General features: G+C 36.0%; 1 long non-coding RNA gene across 1 annotated transcript; it reads left to right on the top strand.

Moving 5' to 3' along the window:
- The first annotated feature begins 17,990 nt into the window (after positions 1-17,990).
- On the top strand, positions 17,991-18,765 carry LOC149185320 (uncharacterized). The gene is made up of 2 exons (XR_016257832.1): positions 17,991-18,124; positions 18,238-18,765. It is a non-coding gene; the product is annotated as an uncharacterized LOC149185320 (long non-coding RNA).
- The last annotated feature ends 454 nt before the right edge of the window (positions 18,766-19,219 follow it).

Raw genomic sequence — 19,219 nt, 5'->3', positions numbered from 1 at the left:
TAGTAGATCCTGCCTTCGACGCCGTCAAAATGTCAGAGGGAGTGTTTCTGTCTCTATTGATGACCATTCTTGTACATTCAGGGGACCTTCTTCGCCCATTTTAGGTACACATCGTGCATGTTTAAATCCTCTTTAAACTTTATGTGTTTATGTCTTGAAATTGTCTTCAACTGATGTGTTTGAATTTAATAGTTATGTTATTATGCTTCTATTTTATTAATTATATCTATTTTAAATTATGTTTACGATTTACAGGTCCTCATCAAGTTGAAGCTGAGGACCAGAGTGCAGCATTGACCCCTCCATAGGATGATGCTACAACTTAGATCACATTAGAGGATGTTATGACCCGTCATGGCTGAATCACAACAGAGATAGAGAAGATCCCTGCCAATTCGGCGACTCATATTGCATTGTCTTTGAGGCTGGATAACATGACTAGGTTGATCAAAACATACCAGATGTTGGGCCCACATAGTCACATATTACAATTCATACATAGGATCAAGAGGCATGAGGTTAGAGGCTTAGATTATTGGGAGGTGGTGAAAGAGGATACCAAGGACATTGATGTTCATGGGGAGTTGTTCGACATCCCTCTGGATCTCCCTACTAGACATAAAGGTCTGATCCCACTGAAATATTTTAGTAATGTTCATGCAACCCCCTTTATGTATGATAGATTCATTGGAGCTTGGGGCAAGTTCCCCAACCATGACCAGGTGGTTGTTTATTTTGTTTAGCATTTATATGCAAAGTTTGTGTTACATATGATGCCAAAGTACATTGATACCGAATCTCATTTTTATGGTACCGATAGGGGACGTACCTGTTAGCTATGAGAACGAGGAGGCTCATAGGGACCCTGGGAATGTACCACCACCTCCGAGATTCTTGCCAGTACTGTCTCAGAGCTTGGTATTACCGACAGAGCTAGAGGATTTGTCGCAACTCGGTGGTGAGACGCGGGAGACTATTGCAGACAACATGTACACGTCATTGGCTAGTGCGTGTGCTGCATTGGATGGGGAGATTAGGAGACCACCACCACTGCCTCGTGACCAACAGTGTCCTTATATGATGATTCATTCATCGCGAGTTTACCCTTTGACCAAATTTTGACACATGCATGTATGAATTGTGATGCCATTCATGACACTTGGAAGGTGCACGACCTACATGACATAGACCAGGTACATAGATATACAAAACTTTTGACTCTTATTGTCAAATTAGACATAATTATTTATATTAAAATTTGTAGTTCATATTCGATTGGATTTGTATTAATAAGTTCATGATGACATGTAGACACATCCAAACTACATGAATGACTTTATGAGGTCATCTCAAGGGGAAGTTGATCAATTAGGGCATCCTCGACCAGAGCATGTTTCCACCTCCACCTCCACCTCCACCTTATATGTTCACTAATGTGGAGGAGAGTCAATATGTACATTGACCACATGGAAAAAAAATTGAGGTAAACTTTTTTATTCCTAATATTTCAACAATTTTTTTTTAAGTTACATAAATATGTTAATTAATTTGTAGACTAATTATAACTTGTCCTTGTCATTGTGTACACAAGCCCATATGCAGAGTGTTGTTGATGCTAATGTTATGTGGAGACACGAGTGGGATGCTGGGTTTAGAGCCAATGATGATGCATTTCCATCGATGCAAGACCCAATCATCAAATCACAAGCAAGGGAGCACCAAATCTAGATTCATGATTAGACCCCCATCCTATTTGACTTGCATTTGGACTCGACCGAGTTTAGTAGATTCATGTATATGTAATAAAAAATGTGGTTCAATATCATTTATTTCCTTATTGTTTATTTTATACAAATAATGATCTAATTAGTTTGATTTTGAATGTGTTATATTACAGCACAACTTATGGACACTTACTTTGTGTGGTAGAACTCACATAGGAGTTCTAGTGGTACTTAGAGTGTCATAGTTTGTATATTTCCAGACTCATTTCATCTAGGGCATATTCACATGTGTGATACCAACTTTGTATATTTTCATACACAGATAATTTATGGATGTACACCATGGACAATATTTTAGCTTATGGATGCTTATTATTTCAGTTTATGGATGTTCATGTGATATTTGTAATTTGTATATATTTTCATATGGATAGTTATTGATACATGTATTCACTATTTCAATTTATGGATTTGTATTAATTTTGTTTATGGATACTCATTAATTTTTGAAGCTTATGTATCTATTAAAATTATTTCACTAATTTAATATTTTTTCTATATACTATAAATTTTATTAGTAAAATATATGTTCAATTCCGATTTCCAGTTTCATAGACTAAGAAAATAAGTACAATCTTAAGTTATGATGCAAGTCACTTTGATACTTAAAATGAACTAAAATATATCATGTATCAATTTAATATTGAACATGGAAAGAATTCCAATCATGCTTCATATTGGCTTGTAGAAAGTGTCTTTTAGTGCAATCAACATGTATGTTATTACAATTCAATTTTAAAAATAAATTATTTGAACTATAAAGTCATCCGTGTGTGTATATATATATATATAGTTTTCTGACCCACCCATATACCATTGCATGGGAAACGTTTTTAAGTATTTCAATCAATTTCTTATCCCAAGGTTCAATTAAAAAACACAAATATGATTGAAATAAGTTTTATTCAATTTTAATATTAAAAAATGTCATGTAAACAGAAATTATGTTTTATTCAACATTTTTTTATTTTGAGATTATCTGCAAAATCTTAGTCATAACATGATATAAGAAAATCGTGTAAAAAATTAGTATATAGGCAAAACAACAATATATGACAACATTTCTATAATTTTATATAATTGTATCAACTTTCATAAATTTACAAATAGTTATCTAAGTATTTCAATCAATTCCTTATGATGAAAATTTAATTTTTATTCGATTTTTAAAAACTTAAATATGATTGGAATAATTTATATATTCAATTCTTAAAAGATGTGGAGATGTAAAAGTTACAAATACGAATTTTATTTGCTTTTATTTTATTTGAAGTTATCTACAAAAGCTTAGTCATAATGCACGTTGTCAATAATTTTTTTGTGCTTACACTTAAATCAATGCACAATGTTAAACTAATTACCTTGAAATTAATGTACCCCATATACCTAGTTACATCATTTATAAGAAATCAACATCTTCGCTGAAATCAATGCCTCTAATGCAAGCAATCAAATAGGATCAGAAATCATCATCTACACTAAAATCAATGCATCTAATGCAAAAAATCAAATAGGATTAGAAATCAACATCTACACTGAAATCAATGCATCTAATGCTACAAGCAATCAAATAGGACTAGAAATCAACATCTACATTGAAATTAATGCATCTAGGGATAGAAATCAGATAGGATTAGGAATCAACATCTACCATGAAATCACTGCATCTAATGCAAGTTCAATCAATCAAGATTATAAAGTTCGTAACAACTTTAATGAAATGAATGCATCTAATACAAGCAATGAAATAGAATTAGAAATCAACATCAACACAGAAATCAATGAATCTAATTGCAAGAAATCAAATAGGATTATAAATCAACATTCGTACACTGAAATCAATGCATCTAGTGAAAGCAATTTTCTTCCCTTTCTCTCCCCCCTCCATCTATATCGATCTCCCCCTCCATATCTCCTTTTGTTTCACTCTATCTCACCCCCCCCAGAAACACACACACACTCTCTTCATATCTATCTATCTCTCCCTTCCTCCCTCTATCTCTCTCTTCTTCCCTCCCTCCCCCTTCCATCTATATCTCTATCTGCCTCTGTCTCTCCTTCTTCATCTCTCTATATCACCCCATAAACATACACATTATTTCTCCATATCTATCTATCTCTCCCTCCCTCTCCCTCTCTACCTCTCTTCCCCTTATCTCCCTTTGTCTCCCCTTCTATCTCTCTTCCCTCCTACTCTTTTCTCCCCCTCTCTCCAGCTCCCTTGTCACTCCCTCTCCCTCTCTCTCCATCTGCCTTGCCACTCCCTCTCACTCTCTCTCGACCTTTCTCTCCCTATATGTCTTTCTTATTACCTCCCTCTCTTTCCCACTTCAACTCCATCTCTCTCCCTTTCCCTCACTCTCAAGTCCTCTCTCTCTTCCTTTCTTTCTGACGTCCCTAAGTATCTCCCCCACGTCACTCACTCTCTCTCCTGTGCTTTGTCCTACAACTCTATTGACTATCTCCCTCCCTCTCTCATTTTCTCCCCCCTTCTCTCCATATCTCCTTCTTTATCTTTCTATATCACCCCCCAACACACACACTCTCTCCATCTCTCCCTTGTCATTCTCTCTCTCTCCACCTTTCTTTCTCTATTTGTCTTGAACTTATTCCTTCCCTATATTTTCCTCCAACTCCATCTCTCGAGCTCCCTCTCTTTCTCTGAGGTTCTCTCCTCCTCTCCCTCTCTCTATATTTGTGCCACCCCCTCTCTTTTACCCTTCTCTTCCACTCTCTCTGAATCTATATTTCAAAAAAATTAAGACACTTTGACAATTAAAATATTATGTTTAAATAATTTTTTTATTCTTATTTTGATGTCGTATAACAATTTAAGTTTGTTTGTTTGTTTGTGTTTTTTTTTTTTTTTACATATTTAAAATGAAAGATTTCAAATATGCCTTGTACATTCACCAGGAGAGAAAATGATAATTTTCCATGGAAATGTTATCTAAAGGTTTCCAAAATGTTAATGTTCCAGCTACCTCCATCAAAGATACATAGAGTGCTTCATGTCTTCCAATTGAAACTGTTTAGGTTTTATTTCTTTAAAGGTAGCTTTAGGTTATGATTACTTCAAGATTTTAAAAATATTATATATTTTATTATGTTAGATTTATAAAAAAATTAGGTTAAATAAAATTAACATATATTGAGTCAGCTTGTATGACTCTTTTTGTGTTAATGGTCAACTCTTTTGTTAATGCTTATGACGTATATCAACCACATTTATTAATGTGGTTGTGCTAATATATAATATAGTATAAGAATGTTTATATTATATTAAAGTTAATACTATTATATTAATCCAAAATTAATAAATTTAATACTAACATCAAATATATTAATATTAATTTTATTTTTTTATTTTTTATTTTTTTATTTTTATATATTAATATCATTTCCTCATTTAATTTAATAATAATAATAATATTCTTTTAATATTAATGTTAAATTAATATGTCCGAGAAGATGGTAATCAGTATTACATTGTAATATTCATATTTGACATGCATAAAATGTTTTAAATTTACTTTGGCTCTAATTCAATTATATTTAAACTAAGCAAGAGTAGCTATTTTGTAGCCTTCATTTAAATGTGAGAGCTAGTTCATGCCTTAATGTTGTTGAGAACTTCTAAAACCTATGTATTTTGTTCGAAGAGTCCGACTTTTGGGTGAACACTTCACCCATCTTCGGGGGCAAGAAGCTTAACTAATGATAGGAAGAGTGCTTGACCAAAATATATAGAGAAGGGGAGAAATTAACCGTTAAAGAAAGTGAGAATAAAGGGAACGTTGATAAAATTGACTAAATCTATAGAAAAAGAAATAATTAATTAAAATTGAAATTAAATAATTTAATATGATTATTATTGGAGTTATCCAAGGTTTGTTATTTATATTAGAATTATTAAAATGAAGAAAGGGGTATAAATAAATAAAAATGACGAAAATAGTATAAATAAATACAAAATTAAAAGAATATAATAAAATTAAGATATTTAAAATTTTTATTTGGTCAAAATACACTTGAAACTTCAGGCTCTTTGAACAAAATGCACAAGTTTCAGAAGTTTTCAACAACATTATGTCACTGACTGTGGAAATATACATACCATAGTTCATACCTTTCAAAGTTCAATAATTAAATTAAACAACAAGAAATGATAGCTATGCTACTTTGTTTTTTTTTCAAATCACAAAAAACATTTAAATCTAACATTGTCTAAAGAATTTATAATTTATAATTTAAGTTATTAAATTACACACTTCACAACAACAAAGTAATTTTTTCTTCCAAAACAGTATATTATACATAACAAAAAAAAATTATTTGCTTCCAACATATTAATGACAAAAAATCACATTTTATTATGTCCTACATTTGAATAAGGGCTAGAGTGTAGATTATGTCAAGACTTATCATTTTCACCTGGCCTCCCGGCCTATGACTTGGTGGGTCCTATAAGTGACTATAAGCTTGTTTATGCAAGATTTTCCCTTAGAATTTTTTTCTAGATTTCTTTCTTGGTTTACAAAGGCTCGAAGCATTCTGACTCTTCTTCTTGAGGGAACAATATGATATATGTCTAACTAGTATTTATCAACACTCACATCCACTATGGAATCTCGCAAACATTTTTCTTTCTTCACAACCACATCTTCGAGTTGCCACTTGACCTCCATTTAAAATATACTGGCTATGACCATCATTGACGAAATTTGTACAATTGATGCTTCTTGACTACCCCGAAGGATAGCCTAGATACTCAATATCTCTATGGACATGCTTCCATCCTAGTAGTACGCATCGAAATACATACTTCTAGTTATATAGCTAAGTTGTTTATGCATTGAGCTTATCCAACAGTCCATCATACAACTAGCCTTTTTTACATACTCACAAAAATATCTTGTAACTGATGCTCTTGAAGCCCGAAGCACAACAAGATCCATCAACATATAACAATGTTAAATAAACAAATCAATGATGTTTTATCTTAGCATCAAAAAATGTTGAAAACCATTAAATTGAAGAATGTTTTTCTGCTCATTAACTGGTCTTTCATATAATTACAATAAAATCATGATAAACTTAAATATAAAACTCTAAAAACAGAAACCCAAAATAAACATTAAAAAATTAACCCACTACAAGCCCATAAAAAACATTCGTAGTCATTTTAATTCAGCACTTGGAAGATGCATAAAATCTGAGCATTGATTCTAATCAACATGGGACAGGTACATGCGACATGCAACTCATTTTATTTTCCATTGCACAACCATCACAAAGAAATCACATTTTCTAGGCATGATAGATTAGATTTGTCATGTGTCTTTGTTTACGTTAACAACACTTCGAGCAACTCACTTCCAACTTGAATATATGTGTCAAAACTTGGCAACATTTTCACATAATTTGGTAGCGTTTTCATATTGGGTGAGAGTTCCACCCACTATTAAACCTTCCTCTCGAACCCAATGCACAGGTCAAACATGAAAGATGTTCAACTGGATTTATTCTATTTGTGCAGATCGAACCAATCATACCAACTTGGATTCCTCTTAGATCTTGAATGGGAAAGAACAAATGGACAACTCCCATTGAACTATCCATATCCATAAAATTCAACTAAGGTGCTCTGGCCTTTAATTATGGCCACTTCACGAAGTTTAAACTCAAAACATGCCATAAGAACTCACGTCCACTAAGGCAAAAAGAACTCACGTCCAAATTTAATTAAATGAATCAAACCATTTGACTCAAAGGCTTGACTTAAAAAAAAACAAAGACTTTCTCTATGTCGCCTTCCAAAAAAGAAATTAACTTTTAAATTAATTGCAATAACGGAAACCGGCTCACGAAAGGTGCTATCTCATGGCTCTTTATTGATCGTTGGCTTTTTTTTTTTAGCAAAGTCAACCTTCAAAACTCTTCAGGGTGCTTTTAGGGTGGAAAAAGTGGATGAATAAGCTCATATAGCTATTTTTAGCGGGACCCAGTTTGGCAAATTAGAGTCTAAAACCTTATGGGAGTATTTTTAAGCATTAAAGATATGTTTTGGGAGTAAATGTTGTATGCTTAATAAAAAATACCATTTCTTGTTATTCTAGATAGAAATGCCTTTCCATTTGCGTAAGAATCACCTCAATTAGAATTTGTGTGTGAAAGTTATGTCATTTGAAAGTTGACCTTCCTTTCTTTATCATCATAATTTGAGAGGATACTTCATCAATCTCCATTATTCATGGAAAATGTGCTAGCCATGTGATTATTATGAAGAATACTCTAGAAAATTCCATATTGTAGCTCTTGTTAATAGTTGGTGATGAAGATAGCAACAAGAAATGCTAAAAATAGCACTGCTATAAATAGCAGTTTCATTCAATGTTGAACTTAGCTACAATTGATGAAAAGTGAAAGTGCTAAAAATAGCTTTTCTATAAATAGCATTTCGGGATACCTTCTCATTTTAGTCAGTCCCTAAACTATAATAGGAAGTAAAATTCGAATTTGATATTAACAGCGGTTTGAAAATTAATTAATTAATTCATTTTGAGTTAATTAGTTAAGGAAAATCAAACTTGAAGTCTATGTGGGGACATGCAACGGTTTCTCCATTAATTGAGGAATTTATCCATTAGTTAAAGAGATAAGGATGACAACAACAAATTATGACATGGTGAGTCTTGCACTCCTCAGTCTTCCTAAGAGCTGGCATAGCTACCAAGACTCGGTTAATAGAAGAGAGAAACTGCCAGATTAGGAACGACTTTGGTCGGATCTGATGCAAGAGGAGATAAGAAGAAGCACCATAGATGGATCCTCATCGAAGCAAGATGATGAGGAAAATCTAGCCTTAGCGAGTAAGGCAAGGAAGGGGAAAGGGAAGGCATCCCAATCCAAATCCGGTTCTTCCCATGGTGGGAAGAAGTTTGACAAATCAAAGGTGCGATGCTTTCATTGTCATGAAGTGGGCCATTATGCTACTAATTGTCCACAGAAGAAATCCAAGAAGGGTTCCTCAAAGGGATCTGATGGTGATGCACTAGCCTCACAGTTTGAGTTGTATTTCTCTCTTATCGCATGCATGGTTTCATCCATGGTGGGATGTGTTTGGTACCTGGACAATAGAGCCTCTTTCCATATGTCAGGTGACAAGAATCTATTCAGTATCTTGGAGGAGAAGGATCTCCAAATGCGGATCGAGATGGGCGATGATGCAAAGTACTGTGTCTCATGTGAAGGTAAGGTTGTGTTTCAGAGGGAGCACGGAGCTCCCCTCACCTTGACTGATGTAAAGTATGTACCAAGTCTGAAGAAGAATCTTGTGTTCATTATTGTTCTAGAAGATAAAGGCTATGATGTAGTCTTTAGCAAAGGAAAGGTATTCCTGAGGCATATCGGCACTGGACAGACAAAGCAAATAGGGATTTGAGTCAAGAATCTCTACAAGCTAGAGGTAGATGACTGCGCTGCTTTGAGTTCCAAAGCAGAGATGGTGCAGAGCCAAGATGTTGGCGAGCTATAGCATAGAAGACTAGGCCACTTGCACCATGGAGCCCTGAAGATCATGCAACAGATTTCTACGGGATTACCCAAGGGATAACTTGAGCAGACGAGTACATGCAAAGGTTGTACCTTGGGTAAGTATGCAAAATCTTCCTTTCCGGATCGAGACAGTAGAGCTGGAGCAATCCTAGAGCGAGTTCACTTAAATGTTTCTGGACCTTTCTCTACAGCCTCCACCGCCAAACAAAGGTACTATGTTATTTTTATTGATGATTTTTCTTGTAGATGCTAGATCTACTTTATGCAAAAGAAGGATCAGACCTTCTTGAGGTTTTGTGAGTTTAAAGCCTTGGCAGAGAAAGAATCAGGAAAGAAAATAAAAGCCTTGCGTAGCGACAATGGTGGAGAGTATGTCTCCCAGCAGTTTAAGGACTTTTGCGCTGCAGAAAGAATTAAACGGTAATTGATGGCGCCCCATAACCCACAGCAGAATGGGGTGGCCTAAAGGAAGAACAGATCGATTGTGGGAGCAGCTCGAGCGATGTTGCATGACCAAAGCATACCACTGCATTTGTGGGCTAAGGCATGCAATACAGTAGTATACTTGCATAACAAAATCCCGCACCGTATACTGGGGATGAAGAAACCTATGGAGGCCTATTCTGGGAAGCGACCTGATGTAAGTCACTTCCGAATCTTTGGATCATCAGTTTACTGTCATGTGACCAAAGATGTCAGGAAGAAGTTACACCCAACAGCTGAGTTGGGAATACTTATCAGGTACACAGATACACCCCACAACTATCGAGTGTACCTTCCTTCCACTTAGAGGACTATGGTACATAGGGATCTGAAGTTCGACGAGTAGAAAGCCATGCGCTTATCATTTGAGAGGGAGCTTGAGTTGCATGCAAATGAGGAACTTTCAGTTCCTAAGGATGAGGAGCCTCATATTGATGCGGAGCAGCCGCATGCAAAGGATCCGGGAGTGGAGACATCCATTCATGCTGATACTTCCAGAGATGGGCGAAAACGCTCAAGTGAAGCTGATAGGTTAATGCTGGATGTGCGAGAGAATGTGGGACAACCATCTTCTCAGCGTAGACAGAGGAGGTCACCAGAGCGGTACACTGGTTACATGGCCCTGGTTGGGGAGTGTGTAGATTCCGAGCCTTCTTCATTCGAGGAGGCAGTGCAGCAACCAGTGTGGGTTGATGCAATGGTGGAGGAGTATGACTCCATCATGCGGAACTATGTTTGGGATGTTGTCCCAAGACCTCAAGACAAGTCAGTGGTGAGTTCCAGATGGCTTTACAAGGTAAAGCAGGCAGCTGATGGCAGTGTTGAGAAACACAAGGCAAGGTTTGTTGCCCGAGGTTTCTCACAAGTCGAGGGGATCGACTACGATGAGACTTTTTCTCCTGTAGCAAGGTACTCATCGATTAGATCGATATTGGCACTATCAGCTCAGATGGGGTGGAAGATCCATTATATGGATGTAAAGACAACATTCCTTAATGGGATGATTGAGGAGGAGGTGTACATTGAGCAGCCAGAAGGTTTCGAAACCTTCGATAGTGAGTTGCATGTGTGTAGACTCAAGAGGGCTCTATATGGATTGAAGCAAGCACCCGTGCTTGGTACACCAGGATTGATAGCTTTTTCACCGGTTTGGGCTTCACCAAGAGTGAAACAGATGCGAACCTTTACCACATCATGGTAGAAGGTAAACCATTGATCATTGTTCTTTATGTCAATGATCTAATTTTGGCAGGTGATAATCAACTGATACAGTCTTGCAAGAGAGTTCGAGATGAAGGACATGGGCCTTATGCACTACTTTCTAGGCATGGAGGTGTGGCAGAGATATGGGGAAGTATTTGTGTCTCAAGGCAAGTATGCCAATGAGATACTCAGGCGCTTTCACATGGAGAAGTGCAAGCCCATGCAGACTCCTCTAGCTGGGAACTGGAGGAAGGAGGATGCTACTTCAGGTGAGGTAGTAGCTGCTAGTGTTTATCAGCAACTTGTGGGTTCACTTATGTATCTGGTGAACACACGACTCGACTTATGCTTTGCGGTGAACCAGCTGAGTCAAGTTATGGTTCAACCAACCAAGTTGTTTTGGAAGGCAACGAAGCATCTGCTGAGATACCTCAGAGGCACATCTCAGTTTGGATTGTGGTACAGATGGACAGAGGGAGTGAAGCTTCAGGGCTTCATAGATGCGGATTGGGCAGGGAGTCCATCAGACAAGAAGAGCACTTCTGGAGGAATCTTCAACCTTGGTTCAGCTGCAGTTTCTTGGTACAGCAAGAAACAGAGATCAATTGCACTTAGCTCAGCAGAGGCTGAATACATGGCTGCTAGTCAGGCTACATGTGAGGCCATTTAGATGCGGAAGATTCTAGTGGGATTGTTTGGTCAGAGGATGGATCCTATAGTGATCTATTGTGATAATCAGAGTTGCATCAAACTCTCTGAGAATCCAGTTTTTCATGACAGGTCCAAGCACATTGATATCTGGTATCACCATCTTCGAGACTGTGTGGTCACAAGGATCATGCTGTTGTTGTATGTTTCGACCGAGGAGCAGGATGCAGATATTTTGACAAAGGCATTGTCAAAATGCAAGTTCGAGTTCCATAGAGACAGGATTGGAGTTACTGATAATCCCTTTCTTGTTGAGAGGGAGTGTTGAAGATAGCAACAAGAAATGTTAAAAATAGAAAATGCTAAAAATAACACTGCTATAAATAGCAGTTTCATCCAGTGTTGAACTTAACTACAATGGATGAAAAGTGAAAGTGTTAAAAATAGCTTTTCTATAAATAGCATTTCGGGATACCTTCCTATTTTAGTTAGTTCCTAAACTATAATAGGAAGTAAAATTCGAATTTGATATTAACAGCAGTTTGAAAATTAATTAATTAATTCATCTTGAGTGAATTAGTTAAGGAAAATCAATCTTGAAGTCTATGTGGGGACATGCAACAATTTCTCCATTAATTGAGGAATTTATCCATCAGTTAAAGAGATAAGGATGAGTTGTAATTTGAGATGTAATCATTTGGCTCACTTAACTAAGTCAAGTCCAGTTAGATTGATTTAAACAGTTTGTTTAAATTAAGGTCAGTTAGTTAATGCATGCTTGCATATAACTGTTGCTCTTCAGTTAACTGAATATTCTCTCATACATAACTCATGCATGTCAGTTCAGACAAAGACCCAATTGAGATCAGATGGAGGGACAGTGTACTATCAGTTGCTAGGATATTCCTTGGTGAATATTCCTTGCATGCAAAAGGATTTCTATCCAAGACAATTGCGTTGTTACTTCTTCTTGTTCAGTGAGTGTGATGGGGCCAATTCACACATGTGGCTTCACTGGATCCCAAGAAAAATTGCGCAAAGAAATAGGGGCTTGGAGGACTTGAGGAGGATATATACTTGTCTATTGAGTCTATGAGCTTCATTGTTTGATTACAGAGAGAGCAGGAAAGCTTTTGAGCTGATTCTTTTTGTAACTTGGACAAGATTTCCACTTGTATGATAATACAGAGTTGGGGATTTAGGCTGGTGCTATCCCCTGGATATTTCTTCTGTGTTATGTGTGATTGATTTCTTCTTATCAGTTATATGTGTTCAATTGATCTTGCTCATATTCGATTAAGCTTTCGCATAATTGTTTGTAGAATTAAATCAAGTATTTTGCTTTAATATATTGCATTATCAAGTGATCTACAGGTGGGAATTTCTACAGTGGGAGTCAAACTTAACCATTAGTAGCCTATTTTGTTGTGTTATAATCATGTCACAAGATGGAAAACGGTTTCCATTCTATTCGAGTGCATTTTTTGTTCCATAGATGAGAAAAAATAACTGAGAGTGGATGGGGAGAGAGAAAATAAAGAGTATTTATGCATTGTAGCAACCCACATGCCATAGGCCTCACTTCTTTGTACTTGAATCCATATTCCATTCAGAGAAACATAGTAGAGTGGCCTCGCCTTCTAGTTGGGTTTTCTCTCAAAAGGGTTTAACATGCTATATCTTGTGTTAATTAGTGGTTTTTCAGTTTTACTTCGTTGATCTCTATGTTCTACATAACTATAATTTGCATGCATACTCAATAAACAATAATTTACAGATCCAAAAATATAAGGAGAAATAAACCATCATAGTGTAGATTTTAGATTTTAAACATAATTTTATTAGATATGTTGTGATGAATTGTCTAGTGGAATATCCATGACAGTTACGGATCAATCAACAGGAGGGGCAGGTCCTACCTTCCATAGATTACTTGGCATTAAATGCTCACATAGATTTCACAAAGGAAATAGTTTTAGATAAGAGGTAAAAAACTACAAGACATGGGCAACATTAACTTTGGTTGATTGGGTTGAAAGGACAACTTCCAGCTAAAACAAAGTGCTACTCAAGGAGAAGGTAGAGGAAAAATTCCCTCACCTCATTCACTAAATTGTTTTAGGACCAAAAACCTCCCTAAATAGGGAGGCATGATCCATATTAGATCATTATATTATTTTTAATCTATCTTGATGCTTTTAGAGTGGAAAAAGTGGAGGAATAAACTTTCATGGTCATTTTTAACGATGAGTCCTAGTTTGGAGAAGTGGGGTCTAAAACCTTCTAGAGCCATTTTGAGGTATCGACAAATGGTTTTTTTTTTTTTTTTTGGTAAGGGCGGGGCAAGGATTTGTAGCATGGGACCTTAAGAAGTTGATCTAAACTCACCTTTCCAATAGTACAAGAATCACGTCAAACACAACTTGCATGCAAAAGTTATGCCTCCCACAAGTGGATTCCATGTCAACGCCTATTACTCACGCATATGAGGCTAGTAGCCACATGTGGAATTTGAAGACGACTCCAGAAGGTTCAAACTTGTACCCTAGTTAATGGTTGAGGGAGTTAAAGTTTAGCCCTAGTTATCTATCATGCTATGTTAAATACTGAGCAGCCAGTAGGAGTATGAGTTTCATTCTATCATATGTTGTCTCTAGTTCCATAGTTTAGTAGAGAAAATTGGGAGTGGGAAGTTAGAAAGCTGAATATAGGGGTTTAAAGTTCTATAGTAGCATCACAAGGCACAGGTATCAACTCCATAAGGAGTATATTTTCCTTTGTACTTGCATATTTCTATACTAGATAAGAGAGTAGAGCAACCTCACATTCTAGGGTTTCCTATGGAAAATTTTGTGTCTATTGTGGATTGTGTGTGTATTTCTTTTTTCTATTTTATATTTCTCACATTTCAAATAATCTGTTCATTTAAGTATAAAAACAATATATAAAGAATCTAAAATCTAAAAGGGATTAACACTCACAGTAAAGACTTACGTATTTTATCATATCTATTGTGATTAATTTCTATAGTGGAATAGGAAATTTACATATGAAAAACACTCTTTCGTTAATTGTTATGAACAAAAATAAATTTTAAAAAGTAAGTTTAAAAAAATTAAAAATTGAAAAAAAAATATGATATAAAAATAATTTATATTTTTCTCCTTCACAATTCATCTCCTCGTTCTTAATAAATTTGTGATATCAAATTTATATTTATAAACCTTCAACTTCTAAAATGTCAACTTGGTTTATCTTGGGTGGTTGGGAGGAATGATTGTTATCCTCCCTACCTAGGTCCAATACCCACAAGTGACATGTTGAGCTTAAACAAATATATTGTTGTAATGGCTTTGAGCCCACAAAATAGATGAATCTTAAGTAAATTTTAAAGGGGACTATGTTAAAAGAAGTTTTATTTTTCTACTTCAAATGAAAACAACTAAATTCTTGTCCCAATTTACACTAGGTAACAAAATCCCCTTGAACAAAATTTGATATCAAACTAAACTTATCCTCCTAAAAACCAAAGAGTTTTAATCTATAAAATATGTATTTGGTTTGAAATCTCTTTAAATGCTTATGGAGAAGATATGTCTTACCCAAAGAGGATGTTGTAAAGGTATCCCTTAGAGACAATATTTCTTACCCAAAGAGGATGATGTAGAAGTATCCTAGCCAAGTAAATTATGTTGCATCCAATTATTTTATTATTAAAAAAAGCATTGTTGGCATAGTTTTCTTTGATGGAAAAGGAGCATCAAAATATGATGGAAAAGGGTAAGTTGATTTATGCATAGTTGAAGTTGATGACATGCTTATTATGCTTATAGAGAAAAAAGGCATGTTGCAAAGCTATTGATGTATGTTGCAAAACAACAAGAGGTATGTTGCAATGTGAACGCAGAAGAGGTGTGATTAATTTGACAACAAAATATAGGTGGCATGAAGAAGTTGTGATGCAAGGCAATGTCAAATTTATGTGTAAATTTGATTAAAGGCTAATTAGAGGTGCTTAAGTTGTTGTGATGCAAGAGGATTTTGACTATGCAGTCATTAAAGTGGTTTATATTAATGCATGTTATTTGAATATTTTAAAATCCATTTTATGTAATTTTAATATTCAAAAGCTGAAAGAGTTTCGAAATAAAAAGATAGACTTGGAATGCAAAGAGACAAACTTTCACTTCATATTCATACACGGAATACTAACAACCAACAAACTATCTTTATAAAAATATTGGCTTTTGGAAAGGTGAATTGGTTAGAGAGCATGTGGAAGAGTTAAGTTGTTGTTCATGAGTTACCTAGCACAAAGAAATAGAGGTCGAAGAGTATATATGAAGTAGATTGGAGGAGGATAAGAAGTTGAAACATAGATGGAGGTATTTAGATTTATTGTCCAGGTAAACCGACACATTATAATTTTTAGGTATCAAGCGATTGTAGTCTCTTTTCAATTTGTAGCTTGAAAAATAACAGGTTGGAACTAGTTGAGGTAGGATCCTCCTGTGAGTTGTAGCCTACATAAAAATTATGTAAGTGGGAGTAGAAGCTTTCCATCAAGTTGTAGCTTATAGAATAACATAGAGATTGGAGCCTCCAAAAATCTGATGTAATAGAAGTCGTAACTTGCCTTTGCATCACAACACTAAAAAATTTGTAGTTTGCTTAGGCTTTATGGGTTTCCACTTATATATGGTATCCATGTGTTGTATTTATGCGTTGATTTTATGTTGTGATTTACATGTTACATGTTTCTTATATGTTAAATTTGTTGTTTATAAAGTGTTAAGCTTCTCATTGAATAGTTCAAACAAATATTAAAAAGAAAAGAAAATTTTTTCCATGAATGCACTAAATTGATTCACCCGGGAGATTCCTTTTTAAGTAATGCATATTTTAGGAATGGAATTATGGTGTAAGGTGAAATGGGTTTGTAAATAACTGAACAATGAATTAAAAAAACAAACATATTAGGGTTTGAGGCCATGAACTACCCTTAGCAAGCATTTTAGTGGCAATGGCTTGGACGTCCTAAAAGTACAAAATTGTAAAAGACTCTATTTCACAAACCTATGTATCTTTGCATTGGTGCCAAATTTGGCATCTAGGTTTTTCTAGGAATCTTATGAATTCCAACTTAGCATATTTGGTTTCTCTCTAACATTCATTTTTCTAAGGTTGATAGAAATTGTTTAGGTATTTAGATTATTTTCTCCTTGTGTAAAAGTGTCAAAGTTGTGATGTTTTTGCATGATGACAATGTTTTGAATTCAAAATGAAAATATAAGTGTGGAATGTCCCAAGAAACACTCAAAAACATGGATGACTCAATTTTCACTTGTAATGAAGGTTGGCTATGCATTGTTTTGAAGCTAAACAAATTTAGTCATATTAGGTTTTTCGCTATCTTGACAAGTTTATGGTGAGTAGAAGACAATAATTTGGAATACTCTAGAACATGGATTTTGTAGGTAAGTACCCTTGGTTTGTAAGTGGTGTGTTGTTACACACATTGGGGTGCATTTCCTTGAACTACGTTAAGCTTATTTGTACACTACTATAATGACAAGCATATGCAACTTCCACACCTAGATAAGTTTTAAATATCAAAATTGCTTCATAAGGCTATAGCCATGTGGTTAATAATAATTAAAGCATTTTTAATCATCCTTTCATATGCAAATGATGTGTTTTTACAATTAAGAGGGCTTTTCTTATCATAAGTGAAACAATTTTAATTTTCCCCATTGACAAATTAAGTTGAAGATTGGTTATGACAATTACCTTGCCATAATGTGATGAAATGAGAGGGTCTGATGGGGACCCAGCCCACGTGGCCTTCTCCTCCGCTCCTTACGTGGACCTTGTGTGATTGTATTGCAATGGGATATTTTGTGATTGTGTAATTAATGGTTAGTTGATATTTAATCAACCCGCATGTACCTCTCCGCCTCTCCACGCTCCACCTGTCCGCCTTGGGATTTGACAAAACCCTAATCTCACTTGCCTTTACTCCGGATTGTTCGCGGTCATTCGGTCATTTTCACTGTTTGTTGGGCTCTGTGGTTATGCTGGTGTTCGGCTCTGTGCATGAGCTTGGTTTTCTCTGCAACACTCTGCCCTCTGTGGCTCTGTTCTGGTGTTTGTTTCTGCCTATGAATTCTGTCACTCTCTGCAACACTCCGCCCTCTGTGGCTCTGTTATGGTGTTCGGTTCTGCTTATGGGTTCTGTTCAACACTTCGGCTCCGTCTCGGTGGGGAACTTACAGTTGCAGCTTCGTCTCTGGCTCCAAACCATCGTCCAACTCCGTCGATTCAGGTAAGAAATTGTTGCATGCTATATATTTATGTTTCCAACTTGAACGCTCGCCTAACCCTTCACAGCTCCTCTGTGGTTAGGTTGTCACTGAGCACTCAGCGGTTTATGGACCTGGTTACAACTGGTAAGGTCCTATTTCTTTCTTCTGTTCTGTCTATTCGGCTCTCGTGGCTTATTCACCTTTGCATAAGCTTGTTTATGTCCGCGACCTAACACTGTTTGTCACGGTGGTTGCAGGTAACCGGCTCCGTGGCCTTGCAGGGGATTCGACCGCTTATCTTTTCGGGTAGCTCTGTTTCTATTTCACCTTTCTCTGTGTCTTTTGGTCTGCACGAGATTTGTTTGCCATGGGTGTCTGTATTCTGTTAATGAGTCAAGTATTTAAGGGGCTCGACCCACTCTGTAATCTTCAGAGGGTTTCTGTGGTATTTGTAGATAACTGTTTCAGTCCTTTGCTCTTCGTCTATAGTTCTTTCCACAGTCGTGCTTGGTTAGCCTTGTGAGCTCTCGCTCCCTCGGCCGTTGGCAATGTTATGTCTGGATAAAACTTTTGTTTACACAGCAAATGTAATAATTCCTTTTTTGGGTTTCGGCGTGGTTGCTTACCTGTGGTTTGAGGCCGTGGCTCTTTCTGGCTCGACTGCTCGACTCCTTTTGTTCTTCGCTTGACTTCGCTTCGGCTGGTTATGGGACGTTTGTATTTGGAGTTACCCTGTCACTGTTTGACCTGCAAATTATTATAATGAACAGAACTGTATGTATGCATGCATTGGCCTCTCGACTTAATGAAATTTGGTTACAAAGTTACTTTGCAATGGATGGATATAAACAGTAATTGGAAATAGAATGTTTTGTGCGTGGATGCTGTGTGGAATGCTGTCACGGTTCACATTCAGAATAGATGCATTGACAAGAATTTCTGTAGATGCAAAATATGTTTTGAGGACATAGAATCACAATCTGTAAATTGGTTAGGATGCACTGAATAATATATATGAAGGAAAAATAATATTCTGTTGTTTCTCTCTTATTTCAATATCGTACTCCAGAACCTTTTACATGTATTTTCCCTCTCTTCTTATACCATAACTCAGTGGTTAGGTAACTGTTAGTTAGTTCCAGATTACAGTTACCTGGCAGTTACTCCAGTTACATGGTTTGGCTATTTTTGGTTTACCTGTGCTTGCTGTCTCGCAATAGTTTGATGCCTACAGTAATT

The sequence above is a fragment of the Pinus tabuliformis genome, chromosome 3_2 (assembly GCF_031772625.1).
Source record: "Pinus tabuliformis cultivar Carrire ecotype Pingquan chromosome 3_2, CPIR1, whole genome shotgun sequence".
NCBI classification, from domain to species: Eukaryota; Viridiplantae; Streptophyta; class Pinopsida; order Pinales; family Pinaceae; genus Pinus; species Pinus tabuliformis.
Note: the sequence above shows the minus strand (reverse complement) of the source record. Positions and strands in the feature narration are given on the sequence as shown.